This window comes from Euprymna scolopes, chromosome 23 (genome assembly GCF_053919585.1).
Source record: "Euprymna scolopes isolate OS-2025 chromosome 23, ASM5391958v1, whole genome shotgun sequence".
In the NCBI taxonomy this organism is placed as follows: Eukaryota; Metazoa; Mollusca; class Cephalopoda; order Sepiida; family Sepiolidae; genus Euprymna; species Euprymna scolopes.
The window spans coordinates 86,872,545-86,898,818 of record NC_136504.1 but is presented as its reverse complement, the minus strand read 5'-3'; positions in this window follow the sequence as shown (position 1 = coordinate 86,898,818).

Below are 26,274 nucleotides of genomic sequence, written 5' to 3'. Positions count from 1 at the left end.
ACATTAATCAACGTACTTCTCCAATTCACCCCCTCCATATTTATACTGATTACCCTCTTTCTTAGACACCCCATTGTTTTTTCGTTCCTAATAAAATCATCGCAAGACGTCACATTCCGAATATGTTTATGAATAAAGTCGAATTTTGCCTTAAAGTTATTGTTTTATTAATGATACTCGACCATTATTGCGTGATATGCTTTATCCAATAATTCTGTCAATGTTAAAAGGAGTTAATTAATTAATCAATTTAATAAAAATAATAATTAACCCAAAATTAATATTATATTCATTAATTTACAAAGGAGATTTAAGTAAAAAGCAATTATTTTTTAAGCTTACACTCGATTTATATTAAATATATGTAATTGAAGTTATACATTTAATTAGAATACACCAAACTGCTGCCAAATTTCGAGATGTTTTCTGCTTTTATTAAATGAATCATTACAGCTTATGTAAAATCCGTTTCTGTCGAGGTCTACAACCATTCCCACTTGATTTCCTGCAGCATTAATGGTTCTCGAAAAATCGACACTTATTTTACCACCAATCAACAGGATTGTTTGGAAAGAGCCAGAACGCAACCACTGATTGTGTTGCTCTCAGTCGGCCATAAAAACTTAATACGGAAAATAAACAAAACACTAGATTCATAAGATACGCCCATTCAATATACGCTTTCATTGATAAAAATAATGTCCCAATCGGAAACATGGTGGGCACGACCGTGTATAATTATATTGCAAACTTAACTTTAGATGCCAATAATAATTCTGCAACTAAGGATTTATGAAAGCAATTTATTTATGAAAGCAAACTTCTGGGCTTGACATTTACTCCTAATCTAAAAGGAAACACATATATCGAATCCGTTTCCAAGGTCGCTGGAAAAATGGCGGGATCCTTCTACTGCTCCAGTAGATATCTTATTCCTGATGCAATTCTCTACCTATGTATAAGCCAGGTACGGCCAATAATGGAGTGCTGTTGCCACATCTGGGCAAGAGCTGCTAGAAGCAGCTTATCCTTCCTTCACAGAGTTTAAAATAGACTTCATAGCTCAGTGAGGGATACCCTTTCTCTTCTCTGCAACCTCTTTCCCATAGAAGAGACGTTGCGAGCCTGTCTCTGCTTTATCGTTACTTTCATGACAAGCGCTCATCTGAGCTTCGGTCTCTGGTCGCCCTCGCCACACTTTCACGAAAAACACTCGTCTAGCTGACAACACTATCAATAATTTCCCAAACTCTTTATCTATGCCTTAAGCTAAACGTAGATTCCATGAACAAAGGTTCTTTCTTAGAACTGCACGACTGTGGAACTCTCTTCCGTTTGCTTGCTTTCCAACTGACTACAATTTGATTGTCTTTAAGTCGAACGTAAACAAGTTCTTGATGAACTGCCCCCTAAGTAATCCAATTTACAAAAAGTCCACTACTTATGATTGCTACGCTATAATCCCATTGACTAATGTATACCCATTAACCTTTATCCTCGAGTTGCGCCTCCCATGTAAAAAAAAAGCAATTTATTTTTAAACAGAGAATGAATACTTTTTATAAAAAATCACTAAAAGCAAAATATTAATTACTGGATTTTTCAATACTTATCTTCTTACATATAAAGTTAAGTATATATACATATATATTTGCCTACTATTTACAAAAATGTTGTAATTACATGTTTAATACAAAAAATGAATGTTTTCTTTTACTGTTTGAATTCTTTTCAGAAAATATTCCATCTTCATAAATATAATTTTATCGACTATCATTATGAACACCTTCGTAAAAAATCTACAACCCCTTTCACACGTACCACGGGATATTAATATAAAAATGCCACTTATAATTAAACAAAAAAACTGACCTTTAAGTTTTGAGAGAAAAAGACCCATTATCTCTTGGTACCGCAAATAATATCAGCAGTTTATTTACTTCCAAATAAACATCCAGTACACGTTTATTTGTGCTACCAATTTATAAAAATATTTTTGAACGCTATAAAATTTGCCTCCTGTTTTCTTTTCTTTTTTTATTTTGGATAATAACAACAATAATAATAATAATAATAATAATAATAATAATAATTATTATTATTATTATAATTATTATTATTATTATTATTATTATTATTATTATTATTATTATTATTATTGGAGGTGAGGCGTATGCATGAAATTAAAACTAAAGTAGTTGCGGTGGTAGTTGGTGCGTTAGGTATGGTATCAAGTCGTCTAGAAAATTCAAGCTTCCCAAGAAATGGCACACTTTATTAGAACAAAAATAAAAATTGTCTCAGATTTTAAGGATATTTCTTTTGATGACCGACGACTTACAAGCTGATGTGTACCACCAAAAGAGAAACTACAATTGGCCTTAAGTTTTAGATATATTTTAGAATCCAAGCGATTTAATAGAATTTAATCAAAATTGGAACAAGGATTCTAAACATCAAGTTAACTACCATTATATCTTAATTTTAACCTCACCTTGTGTACGTTATGGAGCTTAAATATTCACCTAGTTAATCAATAAATAGATGTTGATAAATATTTATATAATTAAAAAAAGTGTATATTAATAAAACTCTTATTTCAAAGTTAAGTATGATATGTTAGCAGAATGTTGCTTTCTAATCTAAACCGTGACTGTTATATGATGGTGTATCCAAAAAGGTGTCTGTTGTGTAAAATGTACCATAGCACTTTTTATATATCGATATGTGTATTTGGGACGGAGGGTTCATCCTGATGTGTATACTTGTCACTGAATGTCTATTGTTGCTTCTTTATTTGAACCCTTAGTTATGTTGTTGCTGTCTAGTTATGATATATTAATATTTAATTGTTCATATGCAGGTGTGTGTGTGTGTGTGTATGTGATATATGTATTTCGGAGATACCTTAATTTCATGCGTCGTTGATCTTGTCCACCTGGCATTCATCTTGTTCTTGGAGGGTAGGCTGGAACCTGTTTGGACGAATATTCATTCACTTCCAAGAACGCTGGTTGGTTTTATATAGTTTTTATTCACTTTCCAAGTGTCGATGGTCGAAGAATGGAAAGTTAATATCTTTGCTTTTGTGGTTAATTCTAGGTCTCCATTCTGAGATACTTCAGTCCTCTCCCCGGTGAAGGGGGATGACCTGTTAAACCGTCCGCTCTGCTCAACGTCTAAATTCTAACTCCATTGTGATGTCCAGCTAACCTGATCACGTGGTAACATACACGTTGATCCGATCAGCTGGTAAGATAGTTCCGCTAAACTTGTCTATGATGTAGCTTTGTCATATTTTGGCAGATTTTTCATCAACATTCTTCAGATTCATCTCATTGCTTATCTCTACAATTAAATAGATAGATTGAGATGGATAGATACAGAAATAGATAGATAAATAGATAGAACTACATTTTCTTGTGCTCGACCTACTACATAACAATGACAAATGAATGAAACTGAAATTTTAATCTTAAACAAAAGTAATATTTTCAAGATTACTATGATATACTAACAAAAATAATATTTCAATGTTCAATGTGACAGACTAACGGAAACAATATTTCAAAGTGTAATATGAGATACTAACAAAAAATAAACCAAAGGTTAATGTTACAGATTACAAAATATTATTTCAAAGTTCAACGTGACAGACTTATGAAAATAATATTTCAAAGTTTACTTTGACAGACTAACTAAAATGAGTTTAATGTAACAGATAAACGAGATTAATATTTCAAAGATTTATGTGACAGACTAACAAAAATATTTCAAATTAATGTGACAGATTAATTATAATTATATATCAACGTTTAATGTGACAGATTAACAAAATATTTCAAAATTCAATGTGAGAGACTAGTGAAAATAATACTTCAAAGTGTAATGTGACAGACAAACGAAAATAATATTTCAAAGTTTACATGTTAGAGACTAACGAAAGTGATATATCAAAATTTACACTGGCAGACTAACGGAAATAGTTATAACTTTATCGCCGCAGACCAACGATAATTCTAACAAAGTTATACAAGCTTAACCATACATCACCGAGGATTAATGCAAGATCAAACCAACTCGTAACAAACCAATAAAAACACGATGGCAAAACAAGGCATGCCAACACTGTCAAACGTAAACGTGACAGACAGATTGTCTGACAGACAAAATCCCCTTTCATAAAACGAAGACAAAGTAAAAGAAAAAAAGCTGCACTTTAAAATTTAAAGATGGTGGCTGTAATTCATTTTCAGTTAGTTCGAATCGATATGAACGATTCGAACTGGTTGATTCAGCATCCTTTATTACTGCGACGCAAGATGGAGAAACGCGTGCAAACACAAACGTCTAATGATCCTTCAACGACATTGATTTATTGCCAGGTTGTTTCTTTTTTTCTTATATTCGTTAATGTCGAACTTGATTACTGAGAATTTGTCTTGGAGGAACTAAATGACATTAAGCAACCATGTCATCGTTGTGTCCAATTAGTTTGAAATCGGAATCCAATTCAAACAGTGAATGTAATGTTTGCCGTATAAACCAGATTCTTTACGATTTAGATTTTTTTCTCGGGAACTTTTTTTAATCGATGTAAACCAGTTTGTAAATACGACATTTAATTACGGTTTTGAAACGCTCGATTCAATAAATAATTATTGTAACTTGAACGCTACTCAGGCGAAAAGCCACATGAAGTATGTTTTGCACAAATTCCTTTCACATTTCGAAGGGTCATGAAATAATTCTTTATTTTTTTGATAGCTTAAAATGGCTGACTTGATTACGAAGAAATGAAGATGTGTTCCGCTGGTTGCTTTATTGTGATTAAAAGAAGGTGCATTCTGACGGATTTAATTTCGTAGTCAAAATATATTTTGAGTCTGTTCATTAGTCCTTGTTTCGAACTGTTTATAGTTGGTGTTGTTTCACTAAGCTTCGGCCAACTCATTCTGTGGCCTTCTTCAGGATATTATTTTTTTTTTTACATGGGGATCACCACTTATCAAGGCCCGATGGCCACTCAGGGATAAGGGTTATTACGTGTACAGTAATCAATGAGATAGTATTGTAGTAATTATTAGTATTGGGGTTTTGATAGAGTGTCTTACTTAAGGGGGCGGTTTGTCAGGAGTTTGTTTATGTTGGACTTGGAGGCGTCCAAATTGTAGTCAGGTGGGAAACAGGCAAGCGGCAGAGAGTTCCACTGGCGTGCAGTTCTAAGAAAGAAGCTTTGCTCATGGAATCTACGTTTGGATTTAGGCACAGATAAAGAGTGGGGAAAATTATTGACAGTAGTTTCAGCCAGACGGGTGTTTCTCGTGATAGATTGGCGAGGGGGGACGAGGGATTGGAGTTCAGACGAGCACCTGCCATGGAAATAACGATAAAACAAAGACAGGTTCGCAACGTCTCTTCTGTGGGAGAGAGGTTGCAGGGAAGAGAAAAGGGCATCCCCCATTAAACCACGAAGTTTATTTTGTACTCTGTCAAGGCAGGATAGGCTGTTTTTAGCAGCCCCTGCCCAGATGTGGCAGCAGTACTCCATCCTTGGACGTACTTGGCTTTTATACAGATAGAGAATTGCATCGGTAGTGAGATATCTTCCGGAGCGGTAGAAGGATCCCACCATCTTCGCAATAGGATAGATGACCAAAACGTGGTGAAACAACAACAACCATGGTGATGAGTATAACGATCCGAAAATAGAATAAATGTACAATTTATGAAGCTTCATCCTTAGGGATTCCAAAAAAATAATTGAAAAAAATCTTTTGAATCCTTACAAATTATGAAGGGATTCTAAGTAACTCATATTTAAATAAGTTAAACTTACAAAAATAGGAGATGCATCGGATTTAATTTCATAATTTAATTTTTAAATTATACTTTCACATAGCGATAATTTTTAAATTAATATGTTTTTCAATAATTTAAAATAACTCACATTTATGAAAAATAGAGGTGAATTCTGGTAGATTTGATTTCGTAATTCAGTTCATATTTTAATGTGATATTAAAAAGGTTGTTGCATTAATTTACGCTATTGCGTTTTCAACTTCATTAAATAATCGATTAGTGATCAATAAAAACGTAGAAATAATATAGCAATATGAAATACACATACAAACATATGATATAAAAATATCTTTCCGAATGAATTATTTGTTATTTTTCTTATCAAAACATGTAAACATAAGACGGGCGCCCATAAAATAATGCCTCGTATTTTTTTATTTCGCCCGAATAGATAAAAGAGGATTGCAAACTGCATGGTTATGATGACAGAATTTATGTATTCATTGTCTGAAAGTTCCATTTCTCTGTTGCAGATATTGGCGATGAGAGACTCTTATAAAGTAACCTCTGTCATGGGCGTGCATCAGAAGCAGAGGTTCGTCAATGGATTTCTCAATGAAAAAAATTGAACCGATCAACATTTACCAGCGCCTGCCGAACATTTACCAACCCGATACAATTGATGTCAGCACAATTAGAAGATAGGTCCGTCGATTTCAGAATTATGCATGAGATGTGAGTGACAAAACTTTTTCCTAAATTTTACGGTCGAGGTATCAAATGAGGCTGGCAAAGGGCATTGAGAATGGTTGTAAAAAAAACTGAAGCACAAAAGTCGCTCATTATAATTGCTCAATTCTTGCTGTTGTAGGTCATCAGCGTTTTTAAGGTTTTGAATACAAAAATAAGAAATTTGAAACGTGCATAATCGTAATCTTTGCTAAATGTCGCTTGTAAATCAAATCAGTCCGTGATTTTTTTGTTTCCTTTTTGTAAAAAGGCAAATTTAAGTGTCGTAACACGTTATGTTTGTATAAATGTAGCGCTAATTAACGTGCACTGTTTTTTTTTGTGGAGATTTAATAAATTGTTGATATTATTTGCTTAAATAAACATTTTCTTACACTTAAGTATACATACGTTGGTTTTTACTTTTTATGTCGTTTTTTTGCATTAATATTAATATTTCCTGTAATGACTGACATAATTTGTTTGTAAAGATGTTCTAATTACGAATATAATACATGTTTATGCAAAAAACTGTTATTGATTCCCAGACAAGCACTGTAATTCACTTGTTTTAAAACTAACGGGCAGTGATGACACATACTCTAGACTTTATTTCCCCAAACATCTTTTCGATTTGACGTGAATAGTGCTGACTATCAGAGGATTGAAACGGTTGATTTATTTACCAAGAAATGAAAATTACTGTTGCTGGAATTATTTTTCTAAGTCAATTGTTTTAAATACAATTTTGAAAAACTTGTTTTATTATTTAAGGCTATTACAATTTTGATTTCAATAAATATTCGAATAATAATAATAATAATAATAATAATAATAATAATAATAACTAAAAAGAAGCCATGTAGAGACGAGAAACACGCACGCACACATGCGTACAAGAAGTGATCAAGTACAACGGCCGTGCAATAAGTAATGCCCCTGACCCATAGCAGTAGAGCAACGAAACTTGGCACAGTTATTAGTCTTTCTCTACATAGGTACCACCCAGAGTTATGCATTTCTCCAATCGTTTGATGCAGCTCTGGAGACCGTTCTTGTAGAACACTCCAGGTTGGTCCTCCAACCATGACGTGACTTCAGAAACCAAGGCTACATCATCTGGGAAACGCTTTCCTTTCAAAAACAATTTCATGGCCGGGAAGAGGTGAAAGTCAGAGGGTGCAAGGTTAGCAGAGTAGGGAGGATGGGGGATGATATCATAACCATACGCCCGTGCTTCTGATCTAGCCACATGCTAGTTGTGGACTGGAGCGTTGTCCTGCAGGAGGAGGGTACCTTTACTGATCTTGCCCCGCCTCTTGATTTTGATAGCTTCTCTTAATTTTCTCAAAAGTGAAGCATAATAGGCTCCTGTAATTGTGGTACCCTTTGCCAGGAAATCTGTCATCACTACTACGTCTTGGTCCCAGAAGACTGTGAGCATGACCTTGCCAGCGGAGGGCTGCACTCTTTCCTTCTTTGGAGGTGGTGAGTCCAAGTGCTTCCACTGCATTGACTGGGCTTTAGTCTCTGGATCATAATGATGGACCCAGGTTTCATCCTGTGTAATCAATCTTTTGAAAAACTTTGACTCATCTTCTTGGCACATTTCCAAATCTATCCTCGAGCACTCGACGCCTTCTCGCTTCTGGAATTGTGTGAGCAACCTGGGAATTCATCTGGCAGACACCTAATGCATATGCAAATGGTCATGAATGATAGTTTCCGCAGAGCCTGTACTAATCTTGACATATTGGGCTATTTGGCAAATAGTAATGCGCATATCTTCCAAAATGGCAGCCTCAACTTGACGATCAGATGCCTCATCAATGGCAAAATAGGGGCAACCAGTCTGGGAGCTGTTTCCACAGACTTCTTGAATTCACGATGCCAGCGTTTTACAAGGTCATATGATGGGGCATTATCACCATAAGTTTCTTTCATTTCATCAAAAGTCTCCTGTGGTGTGCGTCCTTTCAAATACAAAAACCGGATCACTGTTCGATATTCAACAGGCTCCATTTCACACCTGACTCAGTTCAAACACCTGTAAAACAGAAACCACAATTAGTTCAAAGCTGTAATTTGCCACATAACCCGTAGAGATATAAATCCTTGCACATGCAAAATTTTAGCTAGATCAGACAAATCGAATGGGGTCAGGGGCATTACTTATTGCACACCCTCGTAATTGTATTAATGCTAAGATTAGCAGGATCTGTGGAAATTCCACAGGAGACAAATTCATATGTAATATATTGATGTTGGCATTCTGTAGATGTTCAGCGTAAATGGAGACGCTCTGATATTATTGTAGCTCTTTTGTTAAAACTGCAAAAGTATTCATCTAAGCTAGCACGAACGCTCGGCAAAAACCGGTCGTAAAGTACGTTTACATATGATAGTTTCTTTCATATTTCGTACATATTATTAAAGAATGAATATTCTATCGATTTTTATATATTGTTAATTTGTGATTTCAAAAATAAAAAAGAAGTATTTATATGACTGGGGGGCATTAGCTTGAATCGAAACCGAAATAAAAACTTACAAATATATATATATATATATATATATATATATATATATATATATATATATATATATATATATATATATATATATATAACATAATTGAAACCGAAAGCAAAACTTATGAAGAATTCTTGATATAATTATTTACAAAAATTGATACTCCTATAGGGCCAGCTGCGCATGCAAATATCAAGCAAGGGTTGCGTAATCTCCAACCACACCTCTCTTGAATCAGCAATGTTTGACTCCAGTGGCAAGAGAAGTCCAGAACGACCGGGGAAAATGGAGAGATAAGAGGAGAGCACATACACGACCTGGAAGTTCCAAATGATCACCTATTTAGTACTGACCAGCTTCTACGTTGCTTAACTTTGGCGATCCAGCGGGAACCGGTGTGTCAACGTGATTATGCTGTAATATTATTATGATTATGCGTATAGTATAGCATATTTGTAGAAGAATTTGCCAGGTCAAATATGAACGCGAATAATTAGAAAAAATCGAGACGGAATTTGATGAACCTGGAATAATACATGAGCGTTAGTTACTCAGTTAGTAGCGCCATTAAAAAATCTGTTCATATCTGGTTTATGAGTACAACCGTGTCTATTAACCTCTCCCTGATTATTATGAGCATCGCGAAGATGAGAACTTTGTACATTTCAACTTCTACTATTTACGTTCTATACTAAAACTAAATTGTTTTTCCCAAGACGCTTTATATGCTAATTAATTATCGTTTTCTTCAAACCCCTAGAACGTTTTGTTCTTTGTGCCGAAGTTTTCTTATGTTTATTTCTTAATAAAACTGAGTAGTTTTAAGTAAAAAAAATGTGATAATTAAGTAAATAATAAGACTGTCGTGTAGAGAATAAAAGGTTCCTTTGCAATTAGAATCCGAGCTTCTCATTAACGATCTGAAGTTGATTCATACAGCTGACATGAACGTAATATAGCTGAAAAGTAAACTGTCTAGTGCTGGGACGTGACCTTCGTAAATTCCCATGTTAAATAATAACTTCGAAATAATAACGTTAATATTTTAGTGCGCAGGTCAAATTCTGCAAAAGTAGAGATTTATGTTTATTTGTTTACGCTGTTATGGGTTTATGCTTATCTACGCATACGCAACCAGAAGTCGTAAACCAGATGTTGGCTTACAATACCCATTACAAGGCCATTTGAGTTTTATAATTATATAGATTTAATATAAACTATATTTTTTACCATATATGGTATCACATATATCGCTATGGTATAATTATTACCATAAATTGGTATTTTTATTTTTTTAGTTTACCGACACCTCCGCATTAGCCTTTGAATTGTCGACTTTTATAAGGTTTGGGGAACGCTGAGAACGAATATCACATTTATTTCTTGCGCAAACGAGTAGGTATTCATATTTGAAGACATTCAGTATCAAATGTAATCACAACAATTTAGCAAGCAAGATGGCCGCCCGTGCATTTACTAAAAAACACCAAAAAGAGCCAAAACGAGCCAAAAAAATGACCCTAGCCCTCCTTTCACTTTCTCATGATTGGACAAATAATTATTTTTATGATAAAACCGATTTTTTTTGTTCTTCTGACACAAAATCTGATAATCAAACCCGTCGCAAATTTACCGTTTGCATGGTATGAACTTTTGGACCCTGGGACTGGAGGATCACTTCTCTATGATAATTTAACCTAAAATGAGCACCCACCCGTTGACCCCCCCCCCAAAGAAAACATTTTGTGCACATTGGTGCGAGGTGGATGTCGGCGGCGGCCAGGATGGATGTTGGGGGCGTTGTTGTAATTGTACTATTTAGAAATGTTTCCTGTGAAGGTGCGTTTTGCAATGAGCATAAATAAAAGTCATGGTCAGATGTTTAAAACCATTGGCATAGACCTGAAATCAGATTGCTTTAGTCACGGTATGTTCTACGTCTCCATGAGCCGGACAGGAAGTTCAGAAAAAAAAACTCTACATTCTGGCTCCAAATCAAAGAAGCAGAAATGTAGTTCATCACGAAGCTCTTCAATGAAAAGTTCGATAAAAGGATATAATGAAAAACTGAGCTGATTGTGGTATGTTTTCAATATTCAATGCGTTAGATAAAATTTAAGCATCGAGTTGAAATTTACCTCCCTCTTACAACACCCACTGACTGGAAAGGTACCCACAAATCGCGTACCTGAGTGTGCAGCAAAGACCCGTGCGATGCGCGGGTATCTTTGCTAGTATATATATATATATATATATATATATATATATATATATATATATATATATATATATATATATATATATATGTGTGTGTGTGTGTGTGTGCGTGTGTGCGTGTGTGAAATATAGAGAACGAGAAGATTGGAGTTTTAGAGCGCACTTAAGATTTACAACACTATTCGGGTCAAGATCAAAGTGTAGTATCTGTTCTTCAGATGCTGCACTTCAATTTCTTGTTATCTGTCAGTGGAGGAGAAATCCTTCACGACTGAGACGATTTTTATTTTTGTTCCTTTTCTCCACAGTAAAAAAACGACCCTGGTGTCTAACTCTGTCCCGTGGGGAGACATTGTAAATAGGAACACTATTTTCATTAATTACAAATTTGGCAAATATAGGTTGTAAATGCTGAATTGACGGAAACATGGTAAAAACAATAACAACAACAACTATGACGATGAGGATAACAGTCCATAAATAAATAAATCAATACACAAATTACTCCTCTAAAAGAATTCTAATAAAAAATCACAAGTGCATCGGAGAAGTTGTATCACCGTTCAAGCAGAATAGCCTGGCGTGCAAAATTGGTTCTTTCACCAGACAGGTGCGCGATCGACATGAATGATTCTCTTTAGAGCGCAATTGAACCATAGTACTTTATTGAAAGTGGGCGATTTTATCGATGAGTGTGACAGTAAAAGTATTGGAAGTGTGAAATATTCATGGGTCCTTATACAATTCCGTGCAACGTCGAATTTCTCTGCTAGTATATATATATATATATATATATATATATATTTGCGACACTATATAAATATATTCCCGATATATATATATTTTTTTCGATACTATACTAAATAACTATAAACAAATAGAACGATAATAAAAAAATTATATATATATATATATATATAATTTTTTTATTATCGTTTTATTTGTTTAGTTACATTTGTTTCGGTTACTGGATCTTAAATACGATACGAGATGATTCGGCAACCGAAACATGTGTAACCAAACAGATAAAACGATAATAAAAATAAAACACATATTTGCTCTGCGCTCTGCAGTAGTATTGAGGACTTTCTTCAGGTCTTGACTAATTATCATTTTGCCATATATATATATATATATATATATATATATATATATATATATATATATATATATATATACTAGCAAAAGTACCCGTCGTTGACTGGGTTCCAAAACAGCCTACAGAAAATGGACTCTGATTTATGAAAGTATAATAGCTTATGAGAAGGAAGGGTTGTAAAGAGATAGCTTCGAATTGTGGGGTATCAAAACCAAAGCAAAATATGATGAAAGTAAAAATAAAATAGATAAACCCCATCATTTATTATACCATACCTGTTCACAGTGAAACACTTATCACAATATTCTGTGGATCTATATTAACAACCTTGTTAAACTTTGTGACATATTTCCATTCTATGGAGGTCAGACGCGAACGAATACCCCATAATTTTATCATACCATATTTCTTCGAACTGAAACATAATTATCAAAGTATACTTACGCAGATATATATGAAAAACCTTTATTAAAGTTTGTGCCTATTTCCATTCTATGGAGGCCAAACGCGAACGCATACTCCACAATTTTATTATACCATTCCTATTTAAGTTAAAACATACTTATCAAAGTATTATTATATGTATCTATATCAAAAACAGTTGTAAACTTTTTTTAAAAATTTTTTAATTTTTTATTTCCATACTTTGTGGGCCAGGCGCGAACGCAGACCCCACAATTTTAATGAACTACCGTTCTGCCAGATCATATATACACATTCCTGTGTCTCGATACATCTCTCATAATATGTAATCAGTTTTTTAAATAGTCCATCATATAGACACACACACACACACACACACACACATTCAGCTTAATATTATATATATGTATGTGCGGGTGTGAGGGTGTAAGTGTTTGTGTGTATATAATTATATTTGGGAGCGATAAAACATCTTGTTTTGTCTTTTTTTATATAAACAAATGCGCTGATCGATCATCAGGCAATGTTTTTGGATTTGGTATCGATGAATGATTGGGATCTCAGTCAGAATTCGAACTTGGATTTAAGATCCTGATTGGATGAAATTACGTCTGACGTCATGAATTTCTTCTCGTTCTGTATCTTAAAGATATCAGGTTTATCTGAAAGGTTAGCTGAAGCCTACGATCTTCCTTTGATGAAGCGATATTTTGGTTTTACGCGCGCAATTTTTTTTATGGAAATAAAGAAAACCTTATAAAAAGTTTATTCCACGTATAAAGAAATAGATGTGGAGAGATGTTATCATAAATATTTTAACAGATTCTTTTTTTTTTTTTTTTGTAACCGCTTTTTCTTCCCAAGCTTTATTTGCTTTCATTTTATTATAGCTTTTTTACATGAAAATGTTTACTGGAACACTGTGATAGTCTCTGCAATAAAGAAAGAAATGAAAAAACAAAAAAAAAACAAAAAAAAAAACAATCGGTACTAATTCCTAAGGATAAAACGTACTATAAAATACATGAAGTAGATAATGTAACCAAAAATAAAAATGAATAATGAGAATTCATCCCTCTCCCAGGCAACATAAGTATTAATCAAAGTCGTATGTTTGTCACATGTATGAAGTCTTCCTTAACGGCCAAGATCAAAGTGTAGTATCTGTTCCGGCAGATACTGCACTTAAGATAATTTGTACCAGTCAATGGAGGGGAAACCCTCTATACTGGGACAATTATTATTTTTGGTAACCAGAGTGCCCCCTTTTTGCCTACTTTAAGGGGAGCTGGTTTTTACCTCACATTAAAAACGGCCTTGTGCCTAATTTGCTCGGTGGGGGAGCAAATAAATACCATCTGTTCCGGCAGATGCTGCACTTAAGATAATTTGTACCAGTCAATGGAGGGGAAACCCTCTATACTGGGACAATTATTATTTTTGGTAACCAGAGTGCCCCCTTTTTGCCTACTTTTAGGGGAGCTGGTTTTTACCTCACATTAAAAACGGCCTTGTGCCTAATTTGCTCAGTGGGGGAGCAAATAAATACCATCTGTTCCGGCAGATACTGCAAGCTATGACTAGCAAAGACCAGATGTGGGGGCAACCCCACATGCCTGACCTTTAACCAGCTCCCATTTCCCACCTCTCGGGAGCTGGTTCCCTTTTTCCCTTCCCCCTCCCGTCACTCCTCACATTAAAAATCGGCCTTGTGCCTAATTTGCTCGGTGGGGGAGCAAATAAATACCATCTGTTCCGGCAGATGCTGCACTTAAGATAATTTGTACCAGTCAATGGAGGGGAAACCCTCTATACTGGGACAATTATTATTTTTGGTAACCAGAGTGCCCCCTTTTTGGGGAGCTGGTTTTTACCTCACATTAAAAACGGCCTTGTGCCTAATTTGCTCAGTGGGGGAGCAAATAAATACCATCTGTTCCGGCAGATATTGCAAGCTATGACTAGCTAGGATAAGCTATGACTAGCAAAGACCAGATGTGGGGGCAACCCCACATGCCTGACCTTTAACCAGCTCCCATTCCCCACCTCTCGGGAGCTGGTCTCCTTTTTCCCTTCCCCCTCCCTTCACTCCTCACATTAAAAATCGGCCTTGTGCCTAATTTGCTCGGTGGGGGAGCAAATAAATACCATCTGTTCCGGCAGATGCTGCAAGCTATGACTAGCTATGACTAGCAAAGACCAGATGTGGGGGCAACCCCACATGCCTGACCATTAACCAGCTCCCATTTCCCACCTCTCGGGAGCTGGTCCCCTTTTTTCCTTCCCCCTCCCTTCACTCCTCACATTAAAAATCGGCCTTGTGCCTAATTTGCTCGGTGGGGGAGCAAATAAAAACCATCTGTTCCGGCAGATATTGCAAGCTATGACTAGCTAGGACTAGCTATGACTAGCAAAGACCAGATGTGGGGGCAACCCCACATGCCTGACCTTTAACCAGCTCCCATTTCCCACCTCTCGGGAGCTGGTCTCCTTTTTCCCTTCCCCCTCCCTTCACTCCTCACATTAAAAATCGGCCTTGTGCCTAATTTGCTCGGTGGGGGAGCAAATAAATACCATCTGTTCCGGCAGATGCTGAAAGCTATGACTAGCTATGACTAGCAAAGACCAGATGTGGGGGCAACCCCACATACCTGACCTTTAACCAGCTCCCATTTCCCACCTCTCGGGAGCTGGTCCACTTTTTCCCTTCCCCATCCCTTCACTCCTCACATTAAAAATTGGCCTTGTGCCTAATTTTCTCGGTGGGGGAGCAAATAAATACCATCTGTTCCGGCAGATACTGCAAGCTATGACTAGCTATGACTAGCTATGACTAGCAAAGACCAGATGTGGGGGCAACCCCACATGCCTGACCTTTAACCAGCTCCCATTTCCCACCTCTCGGGAGCTGGTCCCCCCTTTCCCTTCCCCCTCCCTTCACTCCTCACATTAAAAATTGGCCTTGTGCCTAATTTTCTCGGTGGGGGAGCAAATAAATACTATCTGTCCCGGCAGATACTGCAAGCAAAGACCCTATGTGGGGGCAGCCTCACAGAAAAGACCTTGGTCAATGTAGGGGCAACCCTTCATACCAATTCTCACTATCCAGCTCCCCTACTCCCCGGGGAGTTGGTCCCCATTTCCCCTTCACTCCTCACATTAAAAATCGGCCTTGTGCCTAATTTGCTCAGTGGGGGAGCAAATAAATACCTGGTCACGAACGTGACGCGGCCTTCGGGCCAAGATCAAAGTGTAGTATCTGTTCCGGCAGATACTGCAAGCTATGAATAGCTATGACCAGCAAAGAACAGATGTGGGGGCAACCCCATATGCCTGACCTTTAACCAGCTCCCATTTCCCACCTCTCGCGAGCTGGTCCCCTTTTTCCCTTCTCCCTCCTTTCACTCCTCACATTAAAAATTAGCCTTGTGCCTAATTTGCTCGGTGGGGGAGCAAATAAATACCGTCTGTTCCGGCAGATATTGCAAGCAAAGACCAAATGTGGGGGAAACCCCACATACCTGACCTTTAACCAGCTCCCATTTCCCACCTCTCGGGAGCTGGTCCCCTTTTTCCCTCCCCCCTACCTTCACTCCTCACATTAAAAATTGGCCTTGTGCCTAATTTTCACGGTGGGGGAGCAAATAAATACCATCTGTTCCGGCAGATACTGTAAGCAAAGACCATATGTGGGGGTAACCCCACATATCAGACCTTGGGGCCATCTTCATTCCAATTGTCATTATCCATATCCCATTTCCCACCCATCGGGAGCTGGTTCCCTTTTCCCTCCCTCTCTCGCCGCATTAAAAAAACGGCTTTGTGCCTAATTTGCTCAGTGGGGAAGCAAATAAATACATACTGCAAGCAAAGACCCTATGTGGGGGCGACTCCACAGATAAGACCTTGGTCAATGTAGAGGCAATCCTTCATACCAATTGTCACTATCCAGCTCCCCTACTCCCCGGGGAGTTGGTCCCCATTTCCCCTTCACTCCTCACATTAAAAATCGGCCTTGTACCTAATTTGCTCGGTGGGGGAGCAAATAAATACATCACAGTGTAGTATCTGTTCCGATAGATACTGCAAGCAAAGACCATATGTGGGGACAACCCCACATATAAGACCTTGGTCAATGTAGGGGGCAACCCTTCATACCAATTCTCACTATCCAGCTCCCCTACTCCCCTACTCCCCGGGGAGTTGGCCCCCATTTCCCCTTCACTCCTCACTTTAAAAATCGGCCTTGTGCCTAATTTGCTCAGTGGGGAGTAAATAAATACCTCAAAGTGTAGTATCTGTTCCAGTAGATACTGCAAGCAACGACCCTATGTGGGGGTAACTCCACAGAGAAGACCTTGGTCAATGTAGGAGCAAACCTTCATACTAATTGTCATTATCCAGCTCCCCTACTCCCCGGGGAGTTGGCCCCCATTTACCATTCACTCCTCACATTAAAAATCGGCCTTGTACCTAATTTGCTCGGTGGGGGAGCAAATAAATACCTGGTCACGAATAGGCTCCTATATGGTGGACTATTTTAAAAAACTGATTACATATAATGATAGAAGATGTATTGAGACACAGAAATGGGTATGTTTGATCTGGCAGAACGGTGGTGCATTAAAATCGTGGGGTCTGCGTTCGCGCCTGATCCACAAAGTATGGAAATAAAAAAATTAAAAAATTAAAAAAAAAAACGTTTACAAGTGTTCTTTATATAGATGTACATAAGAATACTTTGATAAGTATGTTTTAACTTAAATAGGAATGGCATTATAAAATTGTGAGGTCTGCGTTCGCGCCTGGCCTCCATAGAATGGTAAAAGGCACAAACCTTAATAAAGACTTTTCATATCTATTTGCGTAAGTATACTTTGATAATTATGTTTCAGTTTGAAGAAATATGGTATAATAAAATTATGGGGTGTTCGTTCACGCCTTACCTCCATAGAATGGAAATATGTCACAAAGTTTGACAAGGTTTTTTAATATAGATCCACAGAATATTGTGATAAGTGTTTCAGTGTGAACAAGTATGGTATAATAAATTATGGGGTTTATCTATTTTATTTTTACTTTCATCATATTTTGCTTTGGTTTTGATACCCCCAAATTCGAAGCTATCTCTTTACAACCCTTCCTTCTCATAAGCTATCGTACTTTCATAAATCAGAGTCCATTTTCTGTAGACTGTTTTGGAACCCAGTAAACGACGGGTACTTTTGCTAATATATATATATATATATATATATATATATATATATATATATACATATATATATATATTTATATATATGTATATATGTTGAGTAAAATGATTGATAATTCATAATTAAAATAAAAAATAAAAAATCGGTTTCACAAGAAAGAACAAACGAAATCAATAAATTCTACGATCGTTTCGGAAACCATGTTTTTATCGAGACAGACAGTAAGTCTTGGCAATAATTTTATCATTTGAATTTATATAACAAAGTCTCCTCCCCAGCAAAAGGAGTGTGTTGGAGTTTAAAAACACATCAAATAAACTAGCATTTTTTAAGTAAGGCAGATATATCTGGAAAATACTTAAACTATAAAGAAAAACAGTTACTTATTTTGATGTTGATAAACAATATAATATAAAAAATAAAATCGGTTGGAAAAGTAACCCCCACCCACTCTTTTTGCTGATGAGGTGACTTTGTTTCATAAAATCAAATGATAAAATTATGTCCAATACTTATTGCCTGTCTCAATAAAAACATCGTTTCCGAAACGATCGTACACTTCATTGATTTTGTTTGTTTTTCCTTGTGAAACAGATTTTTAATTTTAATTATAAATTATTAATCATTTTACTCAATATGAAAGTTGCTCTAGGATATCTATGTCTGTCGAGCTCATTATATATCTATATTACAACCAACACTGTTTTCTTTTAATTGTATTAATGCATTTACTAATACATTAAAATACACCCTGCTCTTTAGACTGTTGTTCTAATCCCCTTAAAATTAATGACTCTCTATAATTGGTTAAGTTTTTATACGTAATTGTAGATATGTTTCATAAGGAAGACTTACAGTTATCAACTAAATGTATCCCCATACCATCTAAGGACCCTTTATATATAGCTTGATTGAAAGTCTGAATGCATTCGTAAGGAATATGAGATGGAAAACTTACCACTTCGATAAACACCAAAATCAGACCAATTAACACCAGTGCATTTACAACCTGAAGTATAAAGAAAAGCAGCCAAGTACTACAAACTAAAAACATATAGAACCCCCCCCAAAAGTACAAGGACATTGAAAATTCTGAAAATGACTTACTTAACCTAATTGAAATATTAAATTTTAAAATAACAAAATATGCCACACGAATCCTTAAAAAGATAAATAAATTTTCGAAATCAATATCAAAAAGCCATTAAAATAAACTGATAGCCCCAGTAGATAAAACTAGGAATTTGTATACCATGGATTATATACAATATAAAAATCTAATATATAAGAGACTTAACAAAAACTATAAAACAACAAATAAGTCAGCACTAAATAGAATAAATAAGGAAGCAAAACATATTTAAATAAACTTAAAATAGATACACGGAAATAACAGTACCGGGCACCCCGAGATTTTCTTTCAAGGATTAAAAACAGGAGTTTAATATAAACCCCACTATCAGACTTATTTGCCCCTCAAAATCAGATATAGGATTAGTTAGTAAAATATGCTAGATAAAATTATCCCTAAAATTAAATCCGTAATAAAATACCTAATATGGCAATCTTCAACCCAGGAAATTGATTGGTTTTCAAACATTCACAATAAAAATAATCTTAAATTTCTTTCTTTTGACATCGAATCCTATTACCAATCGATATCACCAATCCTATTAAATAAATCCCTCTTGATGGCACGAAAAATAACTGCTATAACACCAGACGAAATTAATCAAATACTATTAGCGAGAACATCTTTACTAACCTTTGACAACAAATATTGGAACAGAAACAATATCCCTAAATATTTTAACGTTTAAATGAGTTCGACCAACTCAGCCCAGGTCACTGATCTGGTTGGCCCTTTCCTCTTAGGTGAAATTCATAATAAATTCCACGAACGATCCAAATTGGAGGGGGCGTATACAGAGATGATGCACTTTTCGTAACAAATTCCACAAACAAGCATTACGAAAAAGCAATTAAATCCTTACATATATTCTTTAAAAATTATGGCCTTACTATAAAAATCGATACTAATAAAAATAGTTAATTTCTTAGACGTAACCTTAAATCTTGAAAACTCTACTTTTGAACCCTATCATAAACCAAACCAATCCGTAATATATGTCCATAATGAATCAAACCACCCTAAGTCAATATTGAAATCAATAGTTCCCAATGTCTCTTTAAGAATGTATAGACTGTCTTCTAACAAATCTATATTTAACAAAAGCACAAAATATTACAATGAGGCCTTTAAAAACTCAGGATACAAACCACAAATCAAATACCCAAATAAAAATGATAAAAACACAAGCTGCATAGAAAACTACAATGGTTACAATAAACCTACTCAAAACATAATAACCTACAATATGGCCATCTCATCCCGCATACGAATGGCAAAAAATAATTTAACTGCAATACAAAACCAAATGAAACCACAAGCATTAGCCACTAACAGAAAGAAATCAAAAGCAAAATCTGTTGGCGTAAAAACAGACATAAGGAATCCTATTCTTCAAACCTTCCTATTCTAAAAATCTTGAGAGAAACTTAGCCAGGGATTTCTTAAAATATTAGAAAAAAACTTTAAAGCCCCTCAGAGATACAATAAAATCTTTAATAAAAAATACCAAAGTGTCTTACTCAACTATGCCAAACATACATAAAAATAATTAGTTCCAACAATAAAAAAATAGTAAGATACAAAATGCAAATTTGGAAACTATAGCAGGCTGTAACTGTAGAAAAAAAATAAATGTCTTTTACAAGGTACCTGCAAAGTAAAAATGTGATTTATAGCTACACAGTGTCACAAACCCCGAATGTAAATTATGTTAATAGCAACCATACAAATCCCTTCTCACAGACTAACTCTACCACACAGTTAGCACCCCATTAACCATTCTACCAATCAAATACAACCAAACCTATTACATACAAATACCACTCTTAATATAGTTGACAACAAATATATTAAACAAAATGCAATTTACTTCGGGTCCACATCTGGACTTATTAAACACAGGATCTCCACGCATAAGCACTCCTTCAAAAATCTATCCTTGAAAAACCAGACTTCTCTATCTAAACATATTCGGCGACTTAATTATAGAAGTATTCCCTTCAATTAAAACTGGTAAATAATAGGATCTTATAAAGCATATATGCCGAGGGACAAATTCTGTGCACTTTGTAGATATAGAACCCTTAATATCTTAAAATATAATAACACTAAATCCATTCTCTTAAACTTAAAAGACGAAATTCTTTAGGGATGCATTTATAAACGTTGGTTTAGGTTCGACAAATTAAAGCCACCATAAATCCTAAAATTTTCTTACTACCAATGTACTTTAAAATTTATAATTTATAACTTAATAACTATTATTATTATAGTTTTATTACTATTATTATTATCTTATTCGATATTCTACCATTATTTTCTATTTTATTTTATTATCTATTTCACTTTGAATTTATATGCTATTATTTTTATTAATATTAGTTCTGTAAATATTATAGTTAGTATTATAAATAATATTATTATTTAATTACTCCCAAAAAAGATTCATGGTATAACTATTATTGATTTTATGAATATTACTATGTTTAAAACATTATATAAAAAAACAACCAATTTATGAGTAATTATTGGTTATCTCCCTTTGAACAATAAAAGTTTTCTTTATTTTCTATTTGAGTATCATTTTTCAAAAATGGCAGTTATCTCCCTTTATAATTGAATCTCCAACGATTTTAAACAGTAAATATTATTTTATTAGCGTTTCCTTTGAAGTTTGTATATATCAACATTTTCAACCATTTATAAACCACAGTTAACATCCCAATGAATGCGTTGATGATGAAACTTACAGGCTTTAAATGCGAACGATTAAAAGGCATACATATTTTTATTAAAAATATTAAAGATATCCCCTCTTAAACTTACTCTTCCACCCGATTTTATTTTATTTTATCTTTTTATGTTTATCAACATTTAAAATAAGTAACTGTTTCTGTTTATATTTTAAATATATTTTAAATATTCTCCAGATAAATCTGCCTTACTTAAAAAAATGCTAGTTTTATTTTTGGTGTCTTTAAACCCCCACCCACTCTTTTTGCTGGTGAGGAGACTTTCTTATATAAATTCAAATGATAAAATTATGTCCAAGACTTATTGTCTGTCTCAATAAAAACATCGTTTCCGAAACGATCGTACAGTTTATTGATTTTGTTTATTCTTCCTTGTGAAACAGATTTTTAATTTTAATTATAAATTATTAATCATTTTACTTAATATAAAAATAGCTCTAGGATATCTATGCCTATTGAGCTTATTATATATCTACATTACAACGAAGACTGTTTTCTTTTAATTGTATTAATGCATTTACTAATACATTAAAACAAACTTTGCTCTTTAGACTGTTGTTCTAATCCCCTTAATATATATATATGTATGTATGTATATATATATATATATATATATATATATATATATATATATATATATATATATATATATATAGTCATCCACATACATCACGGTTTCGTTCTATCACAACTTATCATTATGGCTAGACTAGAAGCCGTGGATCGAACCTACAACAATCAAGTTGATAGGCGGCAACTCTACTTACCAGGCTACGAATCGGTTCCCGCAAATGTCCCTCATCAAATGCCTATTAAAGAAGCACTTATCCATCGCTTCCCAGTGCTCAGACTGCTCATTTGTTTACAACCAAACGGAAAGTGAACTATGCTTAATAACCAAACGAAGCATCGGGTGAAAGTACAATGGCGACAGTGCTCAACCCAGAGAGGGGAGGGCTTATATATATATATATATATATATATATATATATATATATATATATATATATATATAATATGTGTGCACATGTGTGTAAATAATTATTTTGGGGAGTAACCCAAATAAACACATCGTGAGAATTTTTCTACATATTTTCAACTTTACAAGTTGTTTAAAAAGTTTTTTTAACAGATATTCAAATTAATTATACGAATTCCACTTGACTGAGTGAACGAGCTATTCTTGCAGCTCAATACAAAGACGTCCATGAACTTAACGCTCTTATTCAACATAAAATTTCAAGTGAGGTAGTCAAATCCACTGACACTGTTGTGGAAGCAGATAAAGTGGTTAATTATCCAACAGCTAGAGATGAAAATTGGCGTACTAATTACCAATCCAAGCTTTGCAATGGCACATGGCTTGCAGTAAAAAAATTAACAAACAATATCATAGAATCAACAATCTTAACAGAGTCCTTTACAGGGGAATATATCTTCTCTTCGATGCATTCCTATGATTCCACCGGATACATCATTACACTTTAAGAAATTTCTCTTTCCATTTTTATTGTGGTTTGCAATGACCATCAACAAAGCTCAGGGAACACTCTTTACAATTAGGTGGCCTACAGCTACACACTGACTGTTTTATCACAAGGACAATTTATGTTACATGTTCAAGAGTCACCAAACCAGAAAATCTCTGTACCAGTTAAGAAAATGGGACAACAAAAACTAATTTCCCATACAAAATGGGAAATTAAACCTATAACAAACATGCATTTTCTAATTTTTGAACTTTTTGCACTGCGCCAATATCAGCCACAGCAACGCGTTGCAGGGCACAGCTAGTATATATATATATATATATATATATATATATATATATATATATATATATATGTATATATATATATATATATATATAACTTTATTATTCCTTTAGCAATAATCGAAATCGAAACCCGAAACCAAAACTTAATAAGAATTCTTGATCAAATCTTTATAAAAAATAGATAACCTAAGGGTCATCAGCTATAATTGAAACCGAAACCAAAACTCATGAAGAATTCTTGATATAATTGTTATATAACAAGAAATGGAAGTACATAACAATTAAACTACCCGGAAGTAAGTGTGACACTGAAAATAATACACACGCTACCCTATTAATATATAGATTATGTCAAATAAATAAAATAAAGAGTTGTTTTTTTTTATAAAACAGGAGAGGGTTCGAAATGAATGTGTATGTTTAGAGCACAATGTAATTATGATAGTGGACCTTTGAATTTTAAAATGTTATTCAAATCATTATATAAAAATAATTTTTAAAAATCTATAATAAATTAAATAAAAATCAACAGTAGATATTCTACACTGCGATGTTGACTAAGTCACTTCGGGGAGTTATGTGAAGCTACCTCCTAAAATACCACTATAGGTCGTCAACCAGAGCAGGCAATCAATCGATTTGATTGAAAAATTAACGATTTCGCAGATTTCGATTACAATAAAAGCATGGGAATATACAATATTTGTTGATCCAACTCAATCCTGGACAACTTCGGATTTCCCTGCTACTATGCATGTACCTTATAAAATGAACTGGCAAACAAATAATCCACCATTTTAAATGAGATTTCCAACGAGAAATTTATATATAAAAAAACACACTATAAATAACACACTGCAAATAACAACGATTACGTCATAACATGGTCAGAAATCAACATGTCACAGATTATTAATTAACGTCAGTTTACAGGAAAATTATAGCGTCAGCATTCTACCATTGAAGCTGTTGAGTTTCCATTAGATCGTTATGTCACATCCTCCCACAAAACAATCACTCCTGGGCCGCCCAAAGAATTTTGTTTTATTCGAAAATACAAACTACTCCGCTCTCATACCAGTCCATCAAGCAACACAAACGTAAAAAAAAAAGATTTTAAACATTGTTTTATTAATCCGATAAAACGTGACGTGCTACTATTTTGACCAGTGAAATAACGGGAAAATCTAACCAAGCAATGAATTATTACCATGTATATTTATTAGGTGGAATGATTAAAATTGTCAATGATTATTGAACAAGAGATTGTGAAGAAAGAAAAGCGGTGCATACAACTAAAACTATGCAGCTCAAACATATTTTACTGAGCGAAAGAAAAGAGAGTCTTGATTTTTTTAAACATTCAGTTTGACCGGAAGTATTGCTGATGAGCAAAAAGTGTGCGTATATATATATATATATATATATATATATATATATATATATATATATATATATATATTATACAGCTGATCCCTGAAATATGAGATTCATGCGTTCCCAGAGGAAGCTCGTATCTCGAATTAAAATGGCACCATTAAGGAGGCGTAGTGAAACACGACACACTCGACCAACTAACGGTTGCATCTGGAAACTCGTAACTTGGATTTTCGCTCTGAAGCAATCTCATATCTCGAATTTCTCGTTACTCGGGTAGCTTGTATGCTGGGGATCCAATATATATATACATATATATATATATATATATTTTTTTTATATTATCGTTTTCTTATTGTGTGTATATATATATATATATATATATATATATATATATATATATATATATATATACACAATAAGAAAACGATAATATAAAAAAATTAATACTAATGTATATAGATTTATTCGTTTATTCAATAAGGATGATACATCAATTAAGAGTGTAGGATATATATAATTATTTTTTTACTATAATAATTAAATACCTACAGACACTAGCGTTTCATCCTTTCGGGATTCTTCAGTGCAGGGTGTCACGATTACTACCAGTCGAACGATTCGAACCCCGCGACACGAGACATCTCTGGCTCGATTAGCGGAGGCCGTATCCATTGAATTTTTAAACATTTTAATTTAAATGTTCATTACGTCATATATATATATATATATATATATATATATATATATATATATATATATATATATCTTAATTTGATTGAATACGATCAAAACGAGGTTTGTTTACACATTTTCACTCTTAAAGTAAAACATTATATCGAAATGATTAACTTTTGAAACTAACTTAATTTTAGAAAAAATCTGTTTATTTCAAAAAAATATCAAACTCACATTGAAAAGCGCACAGCTTTAATTCATAAAAAAGTCACACGCTCCATGTTACATAAAAAGGTTAAAAACCACATAATAAAGATGAAGTCTACATTGTTAAAATATATTCTTCACATTAAGAAAGAAGTGCTCAACTTCATATTGAAAAAAAGGCCTCAACTGCAACTTGAAAGAAGAAAACTTTACGTCCAATGGCAGTGTAAAAACGAAGGCCAGATTTTATATTGCTATTTGTCAAACAAAAAAAGCTAAACGTCGTATTTAATAAAACTGTTTAACCTCGCATGAAACGCTAACTTTTACAGTAA